At 39.3% G+C, this 22,749-nt stretch overlaps 1 pseudogene; it reads right to left on the bottom strand.

The window, feature by feature from the left end:
* Positions 1 to 9,835: 9,835 nt before the first annotated feature.
* LOC139942669 (microfibril-associated glycoprotein 4 pseudogene) lies at positions 9,836 to 10,738 on the bottom strand (annotated as a pseudogene).
* Positions 10,739 to 22,749: the final 12,011 nt, after the last annotated feature.

Below are 22,749 nucleotides of genomic sequence, written 5' to 3'. Positions count from 1 at the left end.
CATGTAACGTTGTCTTTAGTTCACTATGTACAACACAATCACGCACATAAATATGTATGTTTGTACATCGTACGATCCATACACACACCGCATGCACAGTGCAGAAAGACGTGAAGCGACGAGTCGATCGTAAAAAAAAAACCTTATTTACTGAACACTGATGAAGTACTTTACAAGCACTAGTAAACCATCGGAAAAAAACACATATTGCGAACTTGTAAGATTGTTATGAGAATGCAACTTGTCATAATATTAAAAAATACTCACGTGTTTTCTCGAAAACTGACGGCCGACTTTTTAGTTGTCAAAAACTGCCGCGCTGACTAGCCTGATGATGTCACCGAAGATGGTCAAAGGTCAAATAATCTTGCGACAGCCTCGTTCATGGTAAAGGTATTTATTTAAATCCATCGTAAATAAAATCCGTCGCAAAAATACCTTAGTGAAATAAAAAATGCAGCCCGTCGCAACTGCGATGGATTTTGTGGTTTGCGTCGAGCTTGCGTTCAATTTAGCGATGATCGCAAAACAGAGTTTAGTGAAATCGGCCCCTGGCCTCGTTGGGTTTAAACCACTAGTTGAAAACCTCTTCGCCATACAAGTATATTCAAATAAATAGTATTTACCGTTCAGATGAGCCAGAAAGCAGCCTTTAAACCACCAGGCACTTTAACAAACCTCGGCACAATTATTTCTACGATCAACATCATTGTCCTTATCTTTCGTTGTGAACGAGTAGCCATTATGTGATGACATTGAATCACCTGCTGTACTCTGAGCATCATATGAACCAACCTGGAGAGTGTAATCGTCACCCGATACAGAAAACTCACCATAAGAAGCCCAAGCTTTGTTGGAGTTACCATCTTCAATATCTACTCTGAGCTCCCATTAACTTGACCCAGTAAGGCCACGCAGGTTATCATTCCCCAACCAGAACTCATTCTGCAGATCACCAAACCCAGCTTGGAATTCAGTCCAGTTACGGTAAAAGTCAACAGAGCCATCTTGTCTTCGCTGGAACACGATCCATCCTCCTCCATCTGTCTCCATATCACAGTAAACATGTAACCCAGCAGTTAGACCTGTGGGGTATACTGTGTATACGCCATTGTCACGGTAACCAGCTTGGTAGAGCATCAGACAACTGCTACTCTTCTTCATATTCGGAACGCCAAATGAAAGGGTGTCCGCATGTACATCATAGTAAACACTTCCTTGAGATTCGATAAAGTCCTTAGTGTTGTTTGGTCTGGTAATGTTGTTCAATTCACAGACATGGTTGTCAATTTAAGAGCAACTATAAATCTAAATATTAATAGTAAACTTGCGGGTACAACCATGGGTAAAAACTCTTTTGAGGGAGTGGTGGCTCTGAAAAGAGCCGGTTTAGTCTCGACGTTTCGAACAGTATACTCTGCTCTTCTTCAGGAGAATGCTTGACTACTGGAGCTTCGATCCTTCCCGCCCAAAAGTGCACCCCTCCAGTCATACATATAGCTCCACCACCTCCAGTAGTGCAACATTCTCCTGAAGACGAGCAGAGTATACTGTTCGAAACGTCGAGACCAAACCGGCTCTTTTCAGAGCCACCACTCCCCCAAAAGAGTTTTTACCCATGGTTGTACCCGCAAGTTTACTATTAATATTTATATTTAGAGTTGCTCTTATTCTCCACACCATGCACAGCTTCAAACACCATTTATGGTTGTCAATTTTTTAGTTAAATGATGCACACTGTGGTTCCAAAGAGCAGTCTCGCCCACAGATCACAGATGAAGATACAGTCATCCGGTGAAAAGATTGATTCATTAACGCACGGTTGTTCGCTAACTAAGTGGTTATTCTTCAATAGAAAGTAACTGGCAGTTTGTGTTTGAACATAATGTGGTCGCAGAGTAGTCTAATGCAGGGAGCTTTACTTTACTGACATCAACCGCTCTGCAGCAGTGATATTGAAAGGAACGACTGTTCAGTAGTCAAAGTCACTGGCTCCTTGTTTTAGTTCAATGTATACCCAACTTGACCTGTGGTATCAGACAATTTGAATGCAGATCCATTCATTGTCGTCACACACAGTATTCTATTGAGAGAGATAGACACGAACGACCAGACCCAATACTAAGCTTGCTTGCGAGACGACGAAATCACCCAAGGTTGGTTTTGATTTGCTGTTCTCTTCTCGGTCAAGTACGTTTAGTAACTTATGCAACGAATTTATATTAGTATTACTCTCGCCCATCAAACACTTTGGCAGTAGCGATTTTGTAGTTAAGGCTCTCGGTCGATACTCAATATCCATGCTTAGTGAGAGTTATTGTCATGGTCAGACCTTCAGGTTGAGACCTTCGCATTGCCGGCACAATCAATATTAAACAACGTGATACTTTACTTGAGGTGCTGCGTAATTACCGGTATAATAAACGATTGTTTAAAAATACCCGTCAATACTTAATAGGTACTAATTTTCTGGCGCTTTGCAAAGTTTTAGACGCGTTTCGTAATTTATTTTCATCAAGGTTGAATTAACAGTGAATCTGTGCAATTGTGTCATATATGCCATTCTATTCTGATGACGGTATTGCATTACGATATAATGTCCGCCGGACGGTTTTGCATATGCAACCTGTCTGCCCGGACGCTGCTGCATAATGCAATTATGTCCGTCCGGACACATTCGCATACGCAGCTGTGTCCGCTCCGTGCAAAACAGTCTTTGCAGTAAATTAAACGCCCTTGGTCGACGGAACACGTTCGACATTTTGTTTACTAGCTGAGTGCTTGTCGTGAATGACATGGAAAATGTTCGGCCGTTGGGTAATAGCTGCATATACGTAGTTTGAGATCGATCGGCCATCTGGGTCACCGGAAAATAGTGATTTTTTTGTTTACACATTTTGCATTGCATCAATGCCAAATTAAAAAAGAATTAATCGCTCACTGAGCGACAAACTTCAAACGCGAAATTAGATTATTTATTTCTCATCAAATAGTATGACATTTCAGACAAAAAAATATTTCACAGTTTTTTTTTTCAACTATCATCATCAATAGACCGTGTAAGTTTTATATAAATATGTGATCTTTACGATTTTTGTTTCTTACTAATTCTGTAACGTCTCGAAAACTATTTGAAAATACGACACACGTGATTGTGAACAATAGCTTTTCCGTTCTGTTGTTAGTACCGCCCTTATTTGTTGTTTTCGAAATTTTTGTCAAAGCAACTAATTTGTACTATTTGGAAATGAAAGTTCATTGGGGCATACTTTATATCTATAAAGTCAAGACTTTATTTGATTGACTCTTTGAACTCGGTAGCCTTCATATAAATTACATAATGTTTACAAAATGCCTTACACTTCCGAGTTTTTTTTTCCAGCAGTAATTGTATCTTCTTATAGGCTTGAATTGAGTCTATGGTTGATAGCTCGTTTGGCAAATTAATCAAACTTACATAATCTTTCGACAGTATAAAGCATTTAAAGAAGCCTCTCACTTTGACAATAAATAAATAAAATACAATAAGTTTGTAAACCCAGTATTGATTCAAAACTAAAGGGATGCTTTGGCTTGGATCGGGAGAGTTGGTATGTGATAAGTGTCTGGAACCGTTCGTTAGAAAGATGGTTTTGAACTAGACTAACTATATTAATCAACCAATCAATCAATCAATTAATCAAAGGTCATTTGTACAGCGCCAAAACCAAGAGTTTGTTCTAAGGCGCTGAGGTACAGTTGAATGGTTAGTAAGCCTGCTGGAACAGTTTAGCTTTAAGGAGTGTCTTGAATGAGGTGAGTGAGCCTGTATAGGAAGCTTATTCCACATTTTGAGTGATCTCTTTGCAAAAGTAAAAGAGTACCTTTCACTTATACACATATAAATAAAAACGACAGTTTACTAACATACTGTAGCAATTACTTGTATTTTTACAAGCTACTGCATGAGGAGCTTGAGATTTTACTTGAACAACAGTGTTGCATATATGGCTCGGTATCGGGTCAGTATTAAAGTGTTATTTTTCCCTTGGTCTAATGATCCAACGATAAATGTTACTTATAAATTTGTTGTGTACTTTAATTGCTCTAAAAGAACCAATCTCTGGAGCGCTGGCGTGGAGAGGCTGGCTGTTTCCTCATCATAGCCACTGCCGCCATCAAAAAAATTGACTAAGTGGAAACTTAATGCGCCGTAGCACCTTGTAAACCCCTATAAGGTGCTAACTAATTGGGTCTCAAAACTCATCACTGCAATTACCTATCTTTCTGAAAGTTTGCATATTCTCAGCGCCTTGAGTACCTTGTTTGGTAGATACGTGCGCTATATAAGACTTCGATATTATATTATTATTATTATTACTCTAAATCTAGATTACGCATGAATTTATATTGATTTATTGACCAAAATGGGGTGTGAAAACCCTTTTTCTTACTTTACTAATTGGTTTCCTCTTTCCCTGATTATCCAGTCCCTGTTACGTAGGAAGATGTTTTCAAATAAATGAAATCTAAATTTATTTATTCCTTTCTTTACAACGCATGTCCTTGTCCAATTTTACTTCTCTTATTGTGTTTTCGTTGTTGTAAAACACAATGTTTTAAGTACAATTTCTAGCTTTTGCTAATAATAATAAATAAAACACATTCTCGAATTGATGCAGTTAAGACACATTTTTTTGTTCACTTCTATCAATGCCTTGGTTTATTGTTTGACAACTTCAGCTATTCAAATCATTATACTAAAGTAGATATCCAGACCGTGCAAGTTAAGACACAATTATATACAAATAATTCAAATAATGTAATCAAATAATCATTAAACTAATTTTACTCGCATGATTGCCATTTCTTAACTCAAAAACATCAATTAACACAGAGTGCCGTCCTTAACTGACCTCCAGTTCCCGCCGTAACCCCCAGTATCCCGACGGCTTTAAACTCACTGAACACTTTCAAAAGGATAGCATAAAATCAAGAATATACCAGCGCTCAAGAGGTCACGCTCCTGCACAAGGGCTCCATAAACCCCAATCCCTTGCCAGAGGGATTTACGTCTGAATAGGCAATGCGAGAACAAAAGTAGTCTGAGAGGGTTATTAGGTTTGTCAATTGTTAAGGGATTACCCTTAGTTGCAATGTATTAACAACATACTAGTGCTTGTCCAATTGATCATAGACTCGAATGAATGCAATTTAAACACAATGTTTTGTTCACCTTATCAATGAAATGGTTTATTGTTTGACAACTTTGGCTTTTCAAATCATTATGCTTAAGAAGATCTTCAGACCATGCAAGTTCAGGGCGTATTTGAAAACGTTTAAACTAATTTTATTCACACGATTGCCCTTGCTTTGCACACAAAACACATAATCAGACAAAATGCGGTAAACATAGTAATACGAGTCAATATATTCGAAAACATTCGAAAACGAGCAAAACTTGCACGGTCCATGACAATAAAAATCTATTGTATTATGCATTAAACGTCAGGTGTGTGTATATCGATAAGCTGAAAACAAATGTTTGTTTAGCAAAAAAAATATATATATTATAGAGCTAAGTGTTTGTGTACATTTCAAATTGACCTATTGCATATCAGTTCTCATGAGTGCCAGCATTTTGAAGAATAAGCCATTGTTTTTGGCCAGATTTACTGTTCTTGTTAATACACTAGACACAATTGTCAATTTTCAAATACCAGTCTTCTCAGTTGGTGTACTATGCATAAAATAACAAACCTGTGGAAGTTTGAGCTCGATTAGTCGTTGGAGTTGCGAGGTAACAATTAAAGAAAAAACACCCTTGTCACACGAAGTTGTGTGCTTTTAGATGCTTGATTTTCGAGACCTCAAATTCTAAATCTATGTCTCGAAATCAAATTCGTTGAAAATTACTTCTTTTTCGAAAACTACGTGACTTCAGAGGGAGCAGTTTCTCACAATGTTTTATACCACCAAAAGCTTTTCATTACTCATTGCTAAGTAAGGTTTTGTGCTAATATTATTTATTTTGAGTAAATGCCAATAGTGTCCAGTGCCTTTAAGATAAAGATGCATTTGAACAAGTTTTTGTGTACCACTCCTCCGTTACGCTGTAACATCATTCAGCAAACAGTGTGCTTTTAATTCACAACAGCAACAAACGTCAGCCTCATCATTATGTACCATCAAACTAGTTGGTAAAGAGGTGGCTAACAATGTAAAACGTCTTGTCAATATTACGTAACGCATTATTTTCCATCGTTCTCAATAAGGTCATGGATGAGGTCAACGTTTACTAGTGATTAATAGAAGTGTTTATTTTGTTTTGCATGTATCTAAGGCTAACACAGAACAATAAAAATCTTAGAGTAAGACAATAAAGTAAGATTAAAAAGTAAAACCTTTATCAAACTTCCATTCTTAAACAATCCGACAACAACACATGCTTAAAACTGCAGTCCGCATAGTTTGACATCCGCTGCATAAATTTAAACCACTTACATTCGTTTCCTTAAAACAAAGTGTTGTGTTGCACTGATATCCGCCTTCATTTCTTCTGATCCATGTATTGTCTAAACCTGTTGAGGTTATGTTAAATGCTATCAAAAAGTATTGTTTTTAATTAAAATTAAAACTAACAAGTAAATTATTTTGACAAAATGAGCAATTTATAAGAGAACCATCTACTTAAAGGAACACGTTGCCTTGGATCGGTCGAGTTGGTCTTTGAAAAGCATTTGTAACCGTTTTTTATAAAATGCATATGGGTAGAAAGATATTGAAAAAGTAGAATACAATGATCCACACAAACATGCCTCGAAATTGCGTGGTTTTCCTTTTAACTCGTCGACTAACACGTCGGCCATTTATGGCGGTCAAAATTTTGACTCCCATAAATGGCCGACCATGTTAGTTCGCACAGTAGAAGGAAAACCACGCAATTTCGAGGCAAACTTGTGTGGATCATTGTATTCTACTTTTAAAACATCTTTCCAACCATATGCATTTTATAAAAAACGGTTACAAACGCTTTTGTTTTGACCAACTCGTCCGATCCAAGGCAACGTGTTCCTTTAAAAAATAGCTTTCCTAAACACTTTCGCAGAACAACTGTTTGAATAAGCAGTTCACCTTATATTTGATATCCACCGCATCAAATTCAAACCACACCTTGAGTATTCCAAAAAGCAGTTTTGCCATTAATAATATACTCTGTATTCGGGAGGCTAATCAGACAAGACCTGAATTGCGCAGGACGCGGCTACAGCGTGTCAGAGAACCAGGCATGCAAGGGCCCATTTGGCAGCCGCATTAACCCATTAAGACCACTGGTACAGAGCACAGCCAGATATCAAAAGCGTTTGATTTTTTCAGAGGGAGGAAAACCGGATGGTCTGGAAAACCCTCGTGGCACAGTAGAGGACCACCGCACAACTCCTGCAGCCGATTTCACGAAACACTAGGATCTCGAGTTAGGACGAGTAACCCGTCCTGAAATAGGATGGGTGTATAATGCGTCCTACGTATTTGGATACGGAACGTTTACTGGTCCTAAGTCCTAAGATTAATCCTAAGTTAGGAAGAGTTTGGTGAAATCGACGGCTGGCCGGGTATCGAGCCTTGGTGAGAGGAGAGCGCTTTACGCACCAGCCAACCATGCTCCCTAGATACGGTACTGCTCTTTGCAAAACTTATACTCATCCGTTTGTTTGTTTGTTTCCCTGACTGGGTTAATTTCCAACAAGTCTGCTTTTAATAATTAAACACAGCAACATTTGAGTATTACAGACAACAGTTTTACTGTTGTACTGCTCCTTGCAATAATTTATTCTCATCCGTTTGTTTGTTTCCCTGACTGGGTTCATTTCGATAGTCGTCCAACAAGTCTGCTTTTCATAATTTAACACAGATAAGCATACGAATATTCCAACTAGGTGTAATTTAAAAGGACAAACTTTCGTCATTATTATCTTTCTTCAACATTCCGACAACAACAAATTTGGAAATTTTCAGTGGTATTGATACTTGCATTCATTTCTTCGGATCCATATTTGTTTTCTTCTTTTTTTAATCTAAACTTTACACAGGCAAATAATTACACGATAATAAAAATTCAGTATCTTACGATGAACAACCTTCTTCAACATACACTCTGCCAACAACAGCAACATTTGAGTATTACAGACAACAGTTTTACTGTTGTACTGCTCCTTGCAATAATTTATTCTCATCCGTTTGTTTGTTTCCCTGACTGGGTTCATTTCGATAGTCGTCCAACAAGTCTGCTTTTCATAATTTAACACAGGTGTAATTTAAAGGGACCAACTTTCGTCATAATTATCTTTTTCTTCAAATTCCGCCAAGAACAAATTTGGAAATTTTCAGTCGTATTGATCCTTGCATTCATTTCTTCGGATCCATATATATAAATATATATTTTTTTTTTACACTTAACACAGGCAAATAATTTCACGATAAATACAATTCAGTATCTTACAATTGAACAACCTTCTTGCACATACACTCTGCCAACAACAGCAAAATTTGAGTATTACAGGAAACAGTTTTACTGTTGTACTGCTCCTTGCAAAAATTGCTTCAACATTTTGTGTTTCCCCGGATGAGTTCATTTGTATTGTCATCAAACAAAAAATTCCTGTTCTTAATATCACACAGATTAGTAAACTTATAATACAATTCATATTATTTAAAAAGAATAACTTTCTTCAAAATGTACTTTCTTAAACACTCCGACAACAACAGATGCTTGAATTACCAGTTACACTTATCGGATACTCGCTTCATCAAACTTAAACCGTACTTGAAGTATTCAAAAACATGCTTGTTTGCTGCCTAATTGATCTTTGCAATCACTTCTTCGTAAAAAAAATTTTGCGGTGATAAGTACTTTTTTTTTATTGAATCTTATTCTTAAGAAATGCTCATTTGCAGTTTTCCATTCCTGTTAAAAACGACACAAATTCTGGCCCTTTTTAATGCATTTGTTGACTTTGTTTATGTTTTACACATCTAAGCAACAGTACAAACCAATGTACCATTGTCACTACGATCATTTTACACTAAAACGAAGCACATTAAAGGCAAACAAAAACATCACAAACAAAACAGAAAAACGGATACAACCAAGCAAAACAGACCTGCATGCCCAGCCTTAAAACACACCTAATTTAGTAAAGTACACAAATTGAAATGAAATGTCGAAAGCTAGAACTGTGGCAAATCATTTAAGTGTTATAGGGTAGCAAGCAACTGAATTAGTGTATATGAAGAAATTACAAACAATCCAAACAAAGAACAGACAAACACACTCAGTCGCACAACATCTGTAAACAGTACTGTCCAGTATTGTCGTGTTTAACACAACTTATATATAAAATAACAAACCTGTGAAAATTTAGGCTCAAGCGGTCATCGGAGTCGGGAGGAAAATAACGTTGAAACCCACCCTTGTTTCCGCACGTTTCGCCGTGTCGTGACATGTGTTTAAAAACATTTAAAAAGGTGATAATTTTAAATAGTAATGTAATGTTTTACTCCAAATTTTTTAACTATGTAACTGTTCATGTAATTTTGCTGCTGGCAGCGAATTGAATAGAATTTAAATAAACCATTGAATAAAAAAAAAAATAGAATAATAAGTGTTTTCATGTTTTATGTAAATCTGTGATCTTCACGATTTTTGTTTCTTACCAATTATGTAACGTTCCTTTAATTGTTTTTGTCACGTCATGTCCAACAACTATGTTACAAGCGAGCATCTGCTACCTCTAAATAGTTTATGTTTGTGTTTTGTCAATTGTATTTTACTTCGTCCAAAAAGTAATTAAAAGGGTTACGAAACTTGCCGTATTTTCATGGTACATTTCTTCAGTGAGTATCCTCGTTCTTTCCATGTGACCCACTCAATTCCTTTTGTACCGGAAATTTCTTCCTGGGGAAAGTATTTACCGTTCAGATGAGCATATTGGCAGTAACCAAACCACCATGCACCTTCATTTGACTGGGCACAATCGTTATGTTTGTGATCATCATTGTCATTATCTTTCGTTGAGAATGCTTTGCCATTATGATATGCCATTGAATCACCTGCTGTACTCCGATTATCGTAGGAACCAACATGGAGAGTGTTTATGTCTCCAGTAACAGCAAACTCACCATAAGAAGCCCAAGCTGTGTTGGACTCCCAATCTTCCATATCTACTCTGAGCTCCCATTGACCTGACCCAGTAAGGTCACGCAGTTTATCATTCCCCAACCAGAACTCATTCTGCAGATCACCAAACCCGGTTTGGTATTCGGCCCAGGTACGGTAAAAGTCAACAGAGCCATCTTGTCTCCTCTGGATCACGGTCCAGCCTCCTCCATCTGTCTCCATGTCACTGAAATCCTGTATCCCATCAGTCAGACTTGTAGGAAAGCTGCAATCGTCACGGTAACCAGCTTGATGCATCTTCTTACAACTGATGTTACTTTTACTGCTGGGTGCTGACAACGAAGTGTTGTTCACATTGTCATCATAGTAAACACTTCCTTGCATCTTCACAAAGTCATCTGGGTTGTAAGCTCTGGTGGCATTATTCAAAACACATACACGTTTTGTGATGTGATAGTTGAGTGAGCCACAGCTTGGGTTCATAGAGCATTCTCGCCCACAGATCACGGGTGAAGATACAATCTTCCGTTGAAATACGTGACTCAGTAACGCACGGTTTTCAGCCAAGTAGAACGTTTCCATGAACCGTTGTTGCTTTGCACATTGACAAAATTGTAACATCAAAATCGAAAACAAAATCGTGACAAAAACTTGCATGATGAACGTTACTGGTTATTCTCAATTCTCATAAATCTCAGTACAAAAGTCACTGGCGGTTAATCTTTGATTCAATTTAATGAATCCAACTAATTGAATCAATGGCAGCAACCACCTTTTGAATGCAGTAAACTCAGCAACACCGTATCCAAAGCAGTGAGATTTGAACGAACTAATGTTCGTGGATTTTTAAACTGGCAATACTTTACAGTAGAAAAAAAGTCAAACGACTGTTAATATTGGATTCAATGTAACCACTCAAACGAACCAACTCTGTAATTGCAGACAATTGTGTTGCAGTAAGCCCAACTCATCGACATCACCCTTCCATGTGTTCTCAGCAGTGAAATGAAAATGAGCGACCAAACCGTACAAACAGCAACATCAACTGTGGCGGGTTCTGATTGGGTGTTCTATTCTCGGTCTAGTTCGTTTAGTTACGTAGGTAGTGCATTTAGAATCAATAACACTTTCGCCCACTTGGCAATTTTGTGTTTGTAATTATTACGGCCCTTGGTCGGTACTCAACATCTATAGTGAGGGTAAATATCATTATCAAGACCTTCAAGTTGCGACGGTCGAGTGGACCACAATCGATACCAACAACTAAACAATATAGGCCTTGCGCAAGTCTCATATACGTTTTGCTATTTAAGTGCATTTTAGTTAAAAAATCTCCACACGACTTTGAGTTTACAGGCTGTCATGATGGAAATACAGCAACACACCCAGCCTGCATCGAACCACCGGGCCAGGTGTCGCAGAGTGGACCCTTCCGCCACTCTACTCAGACTAATATCATACACAAAACACAGACACAAGAATGGAACACAGTGATACCAGATTAGAAATAATAAAGAAACTACAATTTAATAGAAGTACCCCACAATAATTTAGCTTTAACAATCTTCCAGTTTTGCACCTTTACATTCTCCACAGCTTAGGGCAATCCGTACAATATGAATTTCATGCATAAGTAAATAAGTTTACATTCAGACTTTAATACAATGAAAGTTCCCCTAAATAAAAACACAAACAGCAGAAAGGCGACATAGACTTTGTAGTATTGCTAAATGAGTCTTGAGAATAAGTTCGCTCAGAAGAGTGGACCCCGTCCCCTTGTCACCATCGGTAGCCCCACGTAAGTCGTCCCGCTGAAGGTTGACCATGCCCCAGAGGACCGTTCAGACCAAGTTTGGTTTAGCTTCACGGGAACTTCTGTAAACGTTACATTAGGAAGCCCTTTACTACAAACAATTCTATTTAAACCCGGTAAAGCTACGGCTTCACAAATTTCACAATGGCCATACCCAAAAGATCAATTAAACAACAACAATATGCTTATACAACGAAAGTTTATCGATGAATCTTTTAGGCAAACAATAATCAACTCTTTAGGCAGACAATAGTCAATGGCTGCATGCATTTTAGAACAAGGGACATTTAGTGAATAACCCATGGCTTGATTAAATCCCAGTACAATTAGTTTACAAGTTACTCACAATGCCTTTGGCTTCGACACCGTTTATCATTGGGTCCGAGATTCCCGGGAGGATTTGCGTTGCTGATGGGCCTTAAAACACCCGCCGGACCCCTACCCATGATAGACGGGTCGACACGACACAGCCTCAACGCTGGCTTAGCTGTCCGCTGGTTCACACCCAAACAGTACCCTTCTCAGAACCCGCAACGCAAATCTCAACCACAATATAAAATTCCTTTGGTTTTATAGTGCGCTCTACGAAACCCATTACAAAAGCAGCCCAAATGCTTGACGGGACATTCCAACCATAGTGATCCAAACAATTGTCGCCCCTCCCATGTTATGCCTATAACAATGCACATTAACTATCCGCCATTTAAAGAAGTAATTTTCCCACATACTGTTAGTGTTACACCAGGGCTGGGCCAGGCCTTGCTAGACCTGGCAAGGGTTGGGCCAGCCGCGCCAACTTTGGACCATGCTGGGCCAAGGCTGGCATCGCTGTCTAAATTTATCAGGTATTGGCCCAGCCGCGCCCTCCTTGGACCAATGCTGGGCCAGGTCTAGCATCGCTGTCAAAATGTATCGGGTAGTGGCCCACCCGCACCAACCTTGGACCAATGCTGGGCCAGGGCTGGCATCGCTGTCTAAAATTATCAGGTATTGCCAGCTGTGGGCTGGAGTTTGGCCAGTCTTGGAACCCAGTGATTTTTTGTTCGTAGAGTAAGTGTGTTAAAAAAAATATATAAAATAAAACAGAACACGGGTACAGAGTGTAATTTTTCATTTTAGGTCAATTTATTTATAGCTCCGACAGTGACTTGAGTTCTGGATAATGATTATTATTAATTAACATCGGTTTACATAGCAAATACTCCTTTTTACAAGATATAATGCGGTCCCCGGCCACGTTTTTTTTTTTTTCCTAGGACGAACGTGTGCAATTAAAATAAAATGGGCGTGTTTTTGCCCCAAAAAACACTCTCGCGCATGCACGAACTTTAGTGATGACCGCAAGGGACATTGGGCCACTGGTGGTGGTACGTGGAATGAAAATAGTTGTGGTAAGTAGTAGTGTTACAGGAACGCCGACCGCATTTGGGTAGAGCAACGCGCCTACCGCAGAAAACGCCTACCGCATTTGGGTAGAGCAACACTGTGATTGCTGTACCCAGGTTGCCGAGCAATCGGTGGATTGTGGGGTGTGTTTGTGGTTATTGCCACGAAGTGGTGGGACAAAGGCGAGCCACGGAGTCACGAGTCGGCCGGCTCACGGCAGTATTGGGATAGGCCCGAAGGGTCGACGCGTAAACATGATGCGAGGCATCATGTTGCGCGGGGTAGGACACCGCAAGTAGTTGTCTCACGACAGTGTAACGGAGGGCAAACCGTTATCGTTTGCCCGCAGTTGTGACGGAGCGCCGAAGTCAATACCCCGCAGCACAAACGAGACGCAAACGTCTCGTTTGTATTTCCACGAAGTGCAAACAAAGGGGTCGATTCCTCTACGTCTGACAAGACGTAGCGGAAGAGATAAAATGGTGGGTGTCCTTTGTCCTTAGTCCAGCTCTGTCGTTTTGGGTTTAATCGAATATGTCTGCCCCACCTCGTTATGGAACACGTCCGAATACGTTTCTATTTGTACATGTTTATATCTATGTCTCATTTAATGGCAAAACGTTGGGTCGAGTATTTACTTATTAAATATATGTATTTTATATAGCACTCAGTCTGTACCGTGTGACCTTTGCAGCGTCACCCTAAGGTAGGCAAGAGTCGCGCGTGGGTGGTTTCTTTGTTGAGTTGTACCGTGTGGCCTTTGCAGCGTCACCCTAAGGTAGGCAGGAGACGCGCATGGGTGGTTTAAATACTGTGTGTGTACATTACAGTAATAGTATCATAATTGAATATAGTTAGATACTTTATTGGAAAATACGAAGGGTGCCGATTTTACAGAAGCAATTTAGCGTTGCAACCAAAGACCGACGATATATAAACAAGGTTTTTTTTTTTTTTTTTTTTTTTTATATATATTACACATACAATGATCTAAACTTTTGACGACAACACCGTTTACTTTTCATAAATAAGAGCCCCAAAGTGTGGGTACAGCCGAGTTAGCCATCGAGAAAAAGGAATAAATGCTTAGTTTGTTTTGCACTGCGCCCCCCCCCCCCCCCCCCCCCCCGTTTGTTGGTTGGTAAGCCTAAGCAGTTTGCAATACAACATATAATTTTCTATGCGTACGTTTCTGTACGGACTAATAAACTTACGGTGCATATCCGGGATAAAGGTATCTGCAAACGATCATATTACCATCGTTCTCTGCAAAGATTAAACGTTAAATAGAGTTATGGTGTCATAAAAGAATCTAATAATTACTATCCTGATCTGTAATTGCCAGTGGCCTTCACTTCGTGTACAAACAAAAAGACCGGTGCATGGTTTACGTGAAAACCTCAATGACCCTTGGTCACTGAGCCTTATCTGGTAGTTAATAGATGACGTCACAACTGATAGGTCTACCAGCCAAACGTGCCAGTTCTTGTTCCCCATACAGTGGAGCTATCTTTGTTTGTTATAACTCAAAGCCCACATCATGTACCACAATCACTCGGACACGGTATTATGTTCGTGTTTACCTTTGCAAAAAGGGGCTGCAGATAAAACGAGTATACAATGCAGAGGCAGAGTATTTGAAATCAAGTTGGCCAGACCTTCAAGTTGAGATGGTAGTGTGGATCACAAAATCAACACTCACTATGTACTGTTCCCTGTCTAGACAATTCAACTGTAAATGCAACAATGTTCGGTTTTCAGACTAATGATACCGAATTCTTATATATCGCACGAATCTACTAAACTAGGTACTCTAGGCGATGAGTATAATATACACATTTTCAGAATGATAGGTAATTTGTAGCAGCTTATAGTGTTATACAAAGTGACACGGCGCATACAGCAAAGAGTATAAAATGTAGGCTCTATAGGCCCATTCACACGAGCGCTGCAAACGAGGGTCCCGTGCGATTTCATAACATCGATGTTATGAAATCGCAAATTCACGTCGCGTGAATGCTATCTATGTTACGAAATTACCTGGGTCCCGTGTTGTTCATAACACAGATCGAGACCTCCTCCAAAAAATCGCATCGATGTTATAATCACGGGGAGCCATCGTCTGAACCGAATGCCTGCGATCGTAACGAGGGACCGCTGCGTCGACACGTGAAGAACTATGAAGGAAGAAATGGGCGAACTATAGCATGCATATACGGTACATGTACATGTACATACATGAACATGTATATCTGCTCAACGCTGGACTACGATCCGTTTGGCTGGTGGGTTTTGTTGCCGGATGCTAGACCAGCCCAAACCTTGAAGCAAAAACATCGTTCAATCGAATACGTCAGAATACGTCATTTGGCAAAGCTTTTCGATGTTTTAATTCACCATTTGTTATGTCTCATCAATAATTCCATCTCTAAACAACATTTTCATTCAACAATGTAGCGTTTTTAACGTCCAAAAATTTATTTGAATCGTGGAATTTTGTGTTTTTCTTCGACTCGAACATGACTCGACGTTGCTGGGTCGCTGCATTTCAAGACAAGCTCAAACCTTGAAGCAAAAACATCGTTCAATCGCAAGCAGAATACGTCCTTTGGCTAAGCTTTTCGATGTTTTAATTCATTATTTGGTATGTCTCATCAATAATTTCATATCTAAAAAGCATTTTTTATTCAACAATGTAGCATTTTTAACGTCCAACAAGCAACTTGAATCGTGTAATTTTGTGGGGTTTTTTTTCTTTTTTTAGCTTCGAAAATGTAACCCCCTTCCCGCCGGCCGCCGGGATGAGAGTTACGTTATCGCAAATGTTTTTAAAATATTCTATATTTTATCTGACTCAATTGATTTCAATGAAATTGATTTATTTTATTTCTTTTAACTGCAAGGTTTTTGTTTTAGCTCACTTGCTTGTAGACTTTTGTCCATGCAGTAGACCTACCCGAACGAGGGACGTATGTTTATATATTGTGTGTGTGCGTGTCGTGTGAATGCTCGCTAAAAAATGTGTAAAGGTGACAGACGGCTGGCGCCCTTAACAAGGGCCCCGCGTTTGCAGCGCTCGTGTGAAAGGGGCTTTTGTCTATACTCCTTCTTCATGCCTAGACAGAGGATTTGCCTCAAAATTTCAAGACTTTCAAGTTAAAATGGTCATGTGGATCATAAAACCAATGGTCACAATGTACTGTTCCCGGCCAAGACAAATCAGTTGCGAATGCAATTTCTTCAAATCCAGACTGACAACGCTGTTTTCTCTCTCTCTCTTGGCAACCTTGGCAGTAACGATTCTACAATTAAGGATCTCTGTTCGTACTTTATCTCCATGCCTAGGCAGAGTACTCGCTATCATATTACCCAAACCCTCAAGTTGCGATGGTCGCGTGGATCGCAAAATCAATACCCACAATGTACTGTTCCTGGTGTGGCGGTTTCAGTCTTCCGCCGTGTTCAGTTTTCCGGGTGACGTAGTCGGACATATCAGCACGTTGTTCGAACGGTTTTAGCTTTCCGGCGTGTTCAGTTTTCCGGGTGACCTGTCAGATACCGCCGTGAGTACCCTGGCGAGTTCTGTAGTTCTCTCAGCAGTGACCCCAAATTGTTTATTATTACGATTCCTTTCTGTATAGTCACATAATCTCTTGCCCCATCTGTACATGTATTAATGGGTGCAACTTTAGGCAGGTCACACTCTGCTTGCATAAAAAAAAAACCATACGATCCACGCGTTTGCCGCTAGTTGTACTCGACTCGTGGACGCCGCCATGACAGCTACCGAAGGGTAACGGATGACTCAATACGGCACTAAAAATGGACTACTTTCGCTTGCTGTGCGCAGGCATCGCATGACGTAATGCTATTTGGTCATTCGGAAAACTGAACACAGCGGAAAGTTGAAACCGCCATACCGATCTAGACCATTCAGTTGCAAATGCAATATCTTCAAGTCCGAACTAATAACGCTGTTCTCTCTTGATAACATTGACAGTAACGAGTCTACCATTTAGGATCTTTGTTTGTACTTCATCTCCATGCCTAGGCAGAGTATTCGCTATCGTATTACCCAAACCCTTAAGTTGCGATGGTCACGTGGATCGCAAAATCAATACCCACAATGTACTGTTCCCGGTCTAGACCATTCAGTTGCGAATGAAATATCTTCAAATCCGATGGTATACTCTAAGTTTTCGTTTGTACCCCCATATCGATGCTTAGGCAGAGTATTCGCCATCTTATTGCAAAGACCTTCAAGTTTAGTGGTCGTGTGGATCGCAAATTCATTACCCACAATGTTCTTTTCCCGGTCGCGATATTTTTTTGGTTTCAAGCTTAGTTGCGGCAGAAACAACAGGGTGCGCTGTTTGCGGAGGTTTCGTCAAAAAAACATGAATAATGCACGTTGAGCTATTTGTCGCACGTTTTCAATCCACCGCATGCATTGCCGCTTGTGTGTGGCTGATAGTGATAGCATACTGGCTGCTTATGGCAAGCCATATGCCCAATAATTCGATAAACACTGTTTATCACCGATAAACACAGTTTATCGCCGATAAACACAGTTTATCGCCGATAAACACTGTTTTTCGACCGATAAACACTGTTTTTCGACCGATAAACACTGTTTTTCGAGATAAACATCGTTTATCAGTTGATAAACACTGTTTATCGAAAAACTATGTTTATCAAGCGATAAACACAGTTTTTCGAGGTGGTAAATAGAGTTTTTCGATAAACACTGGTTATCAACTGATAAACAACAACGTTTATCAATTGATAAACACTGTTTATCGAAAAACTATGTTTATCAAGCGATAAACACAGTTTTTCGAGGTGGTAAATAGAGTTTTTCGATAAACACTGGTTATCAACTGATAAACAACAACGTTTATCAATTGATAAACACTGTTTATCGAAAAACAATGTTTATCAAGCGATAAACAGAGTTTTTCGAGGTGATAAACTGGCGTCTGCGTGAAACTGTGTTTATCACTTGATAAACACAGTTTTTCTCGATAAACTGTGTTTATCAACTGATAAACACTGTTTGTCGAATTGTTGTACATCTGGCGTCGACGTAAAATTGTGTTTATCGACCGATAAACACTGTTATCGAAAAACTCTGTTTGTAACCTCGAAAAACTGTGTTTATCGCTTGATAAACATAGTTTTTCGATAAACGTTGTTTATCGTCTGATAAACGTTGTTTATCGTCTGATAAACGATGTTTATCTCGAAAACGATGTTTATCTCGAAAAACAGTGTTTATCGGTCGAAAAACAGTGTTTATCAGTGATAAACAGTGTTTATCGGTGATAAACCGTGTTTATCGAATTATTGGGCATTTGGCTTGCCATAGCTGCTACGGAGAGAGGTGTTGTGTGTCGCGTGTTTGACACAGTTAATGTAAATGTACATTTCACTAGCGCACACACATCAACTATGGAGGAGTTTCTTCTCCATTGTGGAAATACACTCCGTTGGGTTTTTCCTTCCTCCCAGTGGCGTAACCAGAGGGGGGCAGGGGGGCCGGCGCCCCCCCCCCCCTCCCCCGCTCAGAACCCTTGCCCCCCCCCCCCTCTTGCCCCCCCCCATATGAAATCAGAGATAAGTATATTCTTATAGGCCTTATATATAAATCGTTTAAGGCTGCATAAAATGCTGCCGTAAAACGGAAAACTTTTATTCATTATCAGTAGGCCCTATGTGGACTATAACATGAAAAATGCGTGGAAACGTGCGCGCGATCGTATTGGCGGTAAATGTTTGTTGTGGTTTTGCGGTTACAGAGAGTGCAGGATGTGACAAAGTTCTGTTAAATACGTGGTGGTCTGAACGCAGACCAATAGCTCCGTAAACACAAAGTCAGATCATGGAGGTAGAAATTTCTACCTCCATGGTCAGATGCACTACAGAGAAATTTACTACAGCACAAAAATGGCCAGCGAAAAAGGTTGCTTAGACCATTTCTTCTCCTTTGAAGCAAGCGGTGCAATTGAGAGGTAGGCCTATTATTTTTAAATATCCGTTTCGTAACTAAAATGTGATTATTAAACACCCACAATTTCGATCCTGTATTTTTGGCTTACACTTGTTACAATAAGGCCGAGTAAAAAAAGAAACATGTTTAGTGTCTGGGTTTCTCAAAAATAAGGAAGGAGGAGGGGCTTTTTATTTTTTATTTCAAGATGGTCGCCATGAATGTCAAATATCAATTGGTTTTTTTCTGCCGCTGAAATACACAAAACATTAATGAAACAGTTTGGTCAAGGCATTCAGACAAGACATTCAGATTTTTTTTTTTTTGCTGAGATCATTTAAAATAACCCTTTTTCAACAAAAAATAGAAAAAAAAATGTGCATAAAAATACTTAAGAAAAAAAAAGAGGTGTCCTGTAAAAAGGAAGCGGGCGGGGACGCTTAACATTTCTATTTTTCTATTTTTACTTGGCCTAATATTATTATGTTTTGGGTATTTACACACCCACAAAGCCTAGTTGAGAATACCGTGTACAACTCTAAATTGGTACTTGTTGACCACAGTTGGTAATTTAATCCTTTTATACAGTCAAAAAGTTTTATCTTATACAAAATGACATGTTCTCTAAGATTTTGTTGTTTTCGCAATCTTTTGTTACATGCTGACTATAGACTGTTTTAGAACTGCATTGGTGTGTATCAACTATATATCAGTTATCATATTTAATAATAATCTTGCACTTCTTTGGCCCCCAAATTTAATCTTTGCCCCCACTTGCCCCACCAAATGAAAATGTCTAGTTACGCCACTGCCAAAAAGTTACATGGGACCAGTTTGGTTCACACCTACACTGGTCCACTGTCATCATCCGCGAGAATAAAGACATGTACTACTTTTTAATAACAAGTGATATCATTGTCATTATCATTATCAAAAGTGTCCACAAAATTTATCAGGTCTTAAAAAAAGTATTTTGTTTGTCTTCAGTATATCCCTACTACATACAACGATATATGTACGCGCAAACTCACATACGCCATTTCGCCAATTATTTGTGTAAGGTATGTGGGCCATTACAAGGTGTCGTTAAACGACCGCGGTAATAATAACAATTTATTGATCTTATATTGCGCTCTCTCCAGGACCAGCCTGTTCGAGGGCGCATGACAGTAAAAATTGCAAAAGATTAAGAAATGACATACAATAAGTGGTAAAAAATCGATGGAACTAGCTGAAACCAAGTCGAATATTCAAATTTTAATTGTATTTTAAAATACAGATCAACGGTGTGCCAGGTAATACACCAAATATTAGTTAAGATTAAAATTATTTTAAAAAACAATACAAAAAAGGGAAAAAGCTGTCAAATTCAATGATAAAAAAGAATTTTAGTAGTGGGTACCAATTTTTACACTGGTTCACGGTGCCACACTAAGTCAACATGACTTTACACGCATACTGCGAGGACAATTTTGCAAGCGTATCGAAATTAAGTTTTCACGAAGAGACATTCAACAAAAGTTTTCACGAAGGGACACGTTCAAACGGCAATATGGGCCACGTATTGATTTTCAGTTTTCACGAAGAGACATTTGACTTTATTAATTAATTACTCCTTAATTAGAAAGTGTATTTAATCAAGCTTGATATGAATGAAAAGCTGAACAAACAAATTTGTCAGAAATAAAAATAAAAAAGTAAAATACTTCAAGAGTAATGGCGAAAACTTACCTTTAAAAAGTGTGCGACTTAAAACTCGATTTTCTCGGGACATTTTTGTTTGTGGTGCATGGTGAAAATTGCCTCTTCGTGAAAACAGTGACGAAGTTGAAAATGACACTTTTCTTAATGCAAGCCCCAACAATGCAGCACAACTTTTGTCTGGCGGTTGATACTTGCATTGAAGCCATTATACTTTCGGTACAGAAACAAAAAATCTCAGATTTACAAATAATTTACAGGGTTTACAGAAGGTAATGGTGAAAAACTTCTCTTGAAATATTATTGTTCCACTAATTGCTTTACTTTTTGAGAAAACATTAAAACAATATCAATTCTTCGATAGCGAGAATTCCGGATTTGTTTGAAAAACAATGCCATGTCATGACACGGCGAAACGCGCGAAAACAAGAGTGGGTTTTCCCGTTATTTTCTCCGATTGAGCCTAAATTTTCACAGGTTTGTTGTGATATACGAAGTGTTGGACTTGGACAATACTGTTTTACCGAAAGTGTCTGGCGGGCCCAATGCAGCAAAATTTTTGCTGGCGGTTGATACTTGCATTAAGAAAAGTGTTATTTGTCATTTCAACTTGGTTTCAGGTGGTTCCTCTGATGTAAACCCAAGGGGTTTGGGGTGTCTGGCGGGCCCAATGCAGCAAACCATTAATTTGTCTGGCGGTTGATACTGCTGGTATTAAGAATGGTGTTTCAATAGGCACAATATGTCATTTCAACTTGGTTTTAGATGATTGCTGGCAGGCCCAATGCAGGCAAATTATGAATCTAGGGCCACAACTTAAATAGCATACACCTTTTCAGCCCTACAGCTGGTGTCGTTATTATTGTATGGGCTCATAAAGTATGAAAAAATACCACAACGACGCGCGGCGGTCGTCCAGGGGCGGAGCTCCAAAAAGGGGAGGTTTTAGCATATTTTAAGAGGCTGTATCTCGGAAACGATATGGAGTATGGATTAAATTTTTGATGTGTGTTTATTTGAGTCATAGTGGAACTGTTAGACGAAGTTTCGTGTAAATCTGAGCTGATTTGACAACTGGGTAATTTCAACCCGTAGGTTTGTACAGTAAACATTTGGGGGAGGGGGTGTCTGGCAGGCCTAATGCAGCAGAAGATTTGTCTGGCGGTTGACATTTTTTACTTACTATTATGTTAATGACTATTTCCACTTTGTTCATGTGGTACCTAGAATCTTTGATTCAGCCCATTATTTTGCCTCTTTGCTGGGGGTCCATGCGCCACACGCAGCAGGGGGTCCCCGGCAAACATCCATAGCCGACTATGTCAGGTTATTCACTAAATGTTCCTGTACTCAAATATTGGTACCTCGTTCCTTTAACCAAAGTGCTCTGGGCTGTCCCGGTCTATCCCTTCATTGCGAGATCAGAGGGAGATGAGATCCCACAAAGGCGATCAAGTGTGAACGCAGATCGAGATCGAGATCGCAATTTAAGCAACTCACATCCGGCCAATGCTGTGTAATCTAACTTCATGGTGCAATGTAAATGGGGATTGTATAAATCGTTTATGTGCACTCTATCGTGAACTGATCCCCGACCCCATAATTTGTATGACACTGGTAACCAACTTCACAACGATTGCTTAACTCACATGCTTTGCGTCCTCCAGAATTATCAGTACCGACCTTTTTTCGAGCATATTTTTT

The sequence above is a fragment of the Asterias amurensis genome, chromosome 10, assembly GCF_032118995.1.
Source record: "Asterias amurensis chromosome 10, ASM3211899v1".
NCBI lineage: Eukaryota > Metazoa > Echinodermata > Asteroidea > Forcipulatida > Asteriidae > Asterias > Asterias amurensis.
The sequence above is the reverse complement of the archived record's forward strand: the minus strand, read 5'-3'. Positions and strand labels throughout refer to the sequence as shown.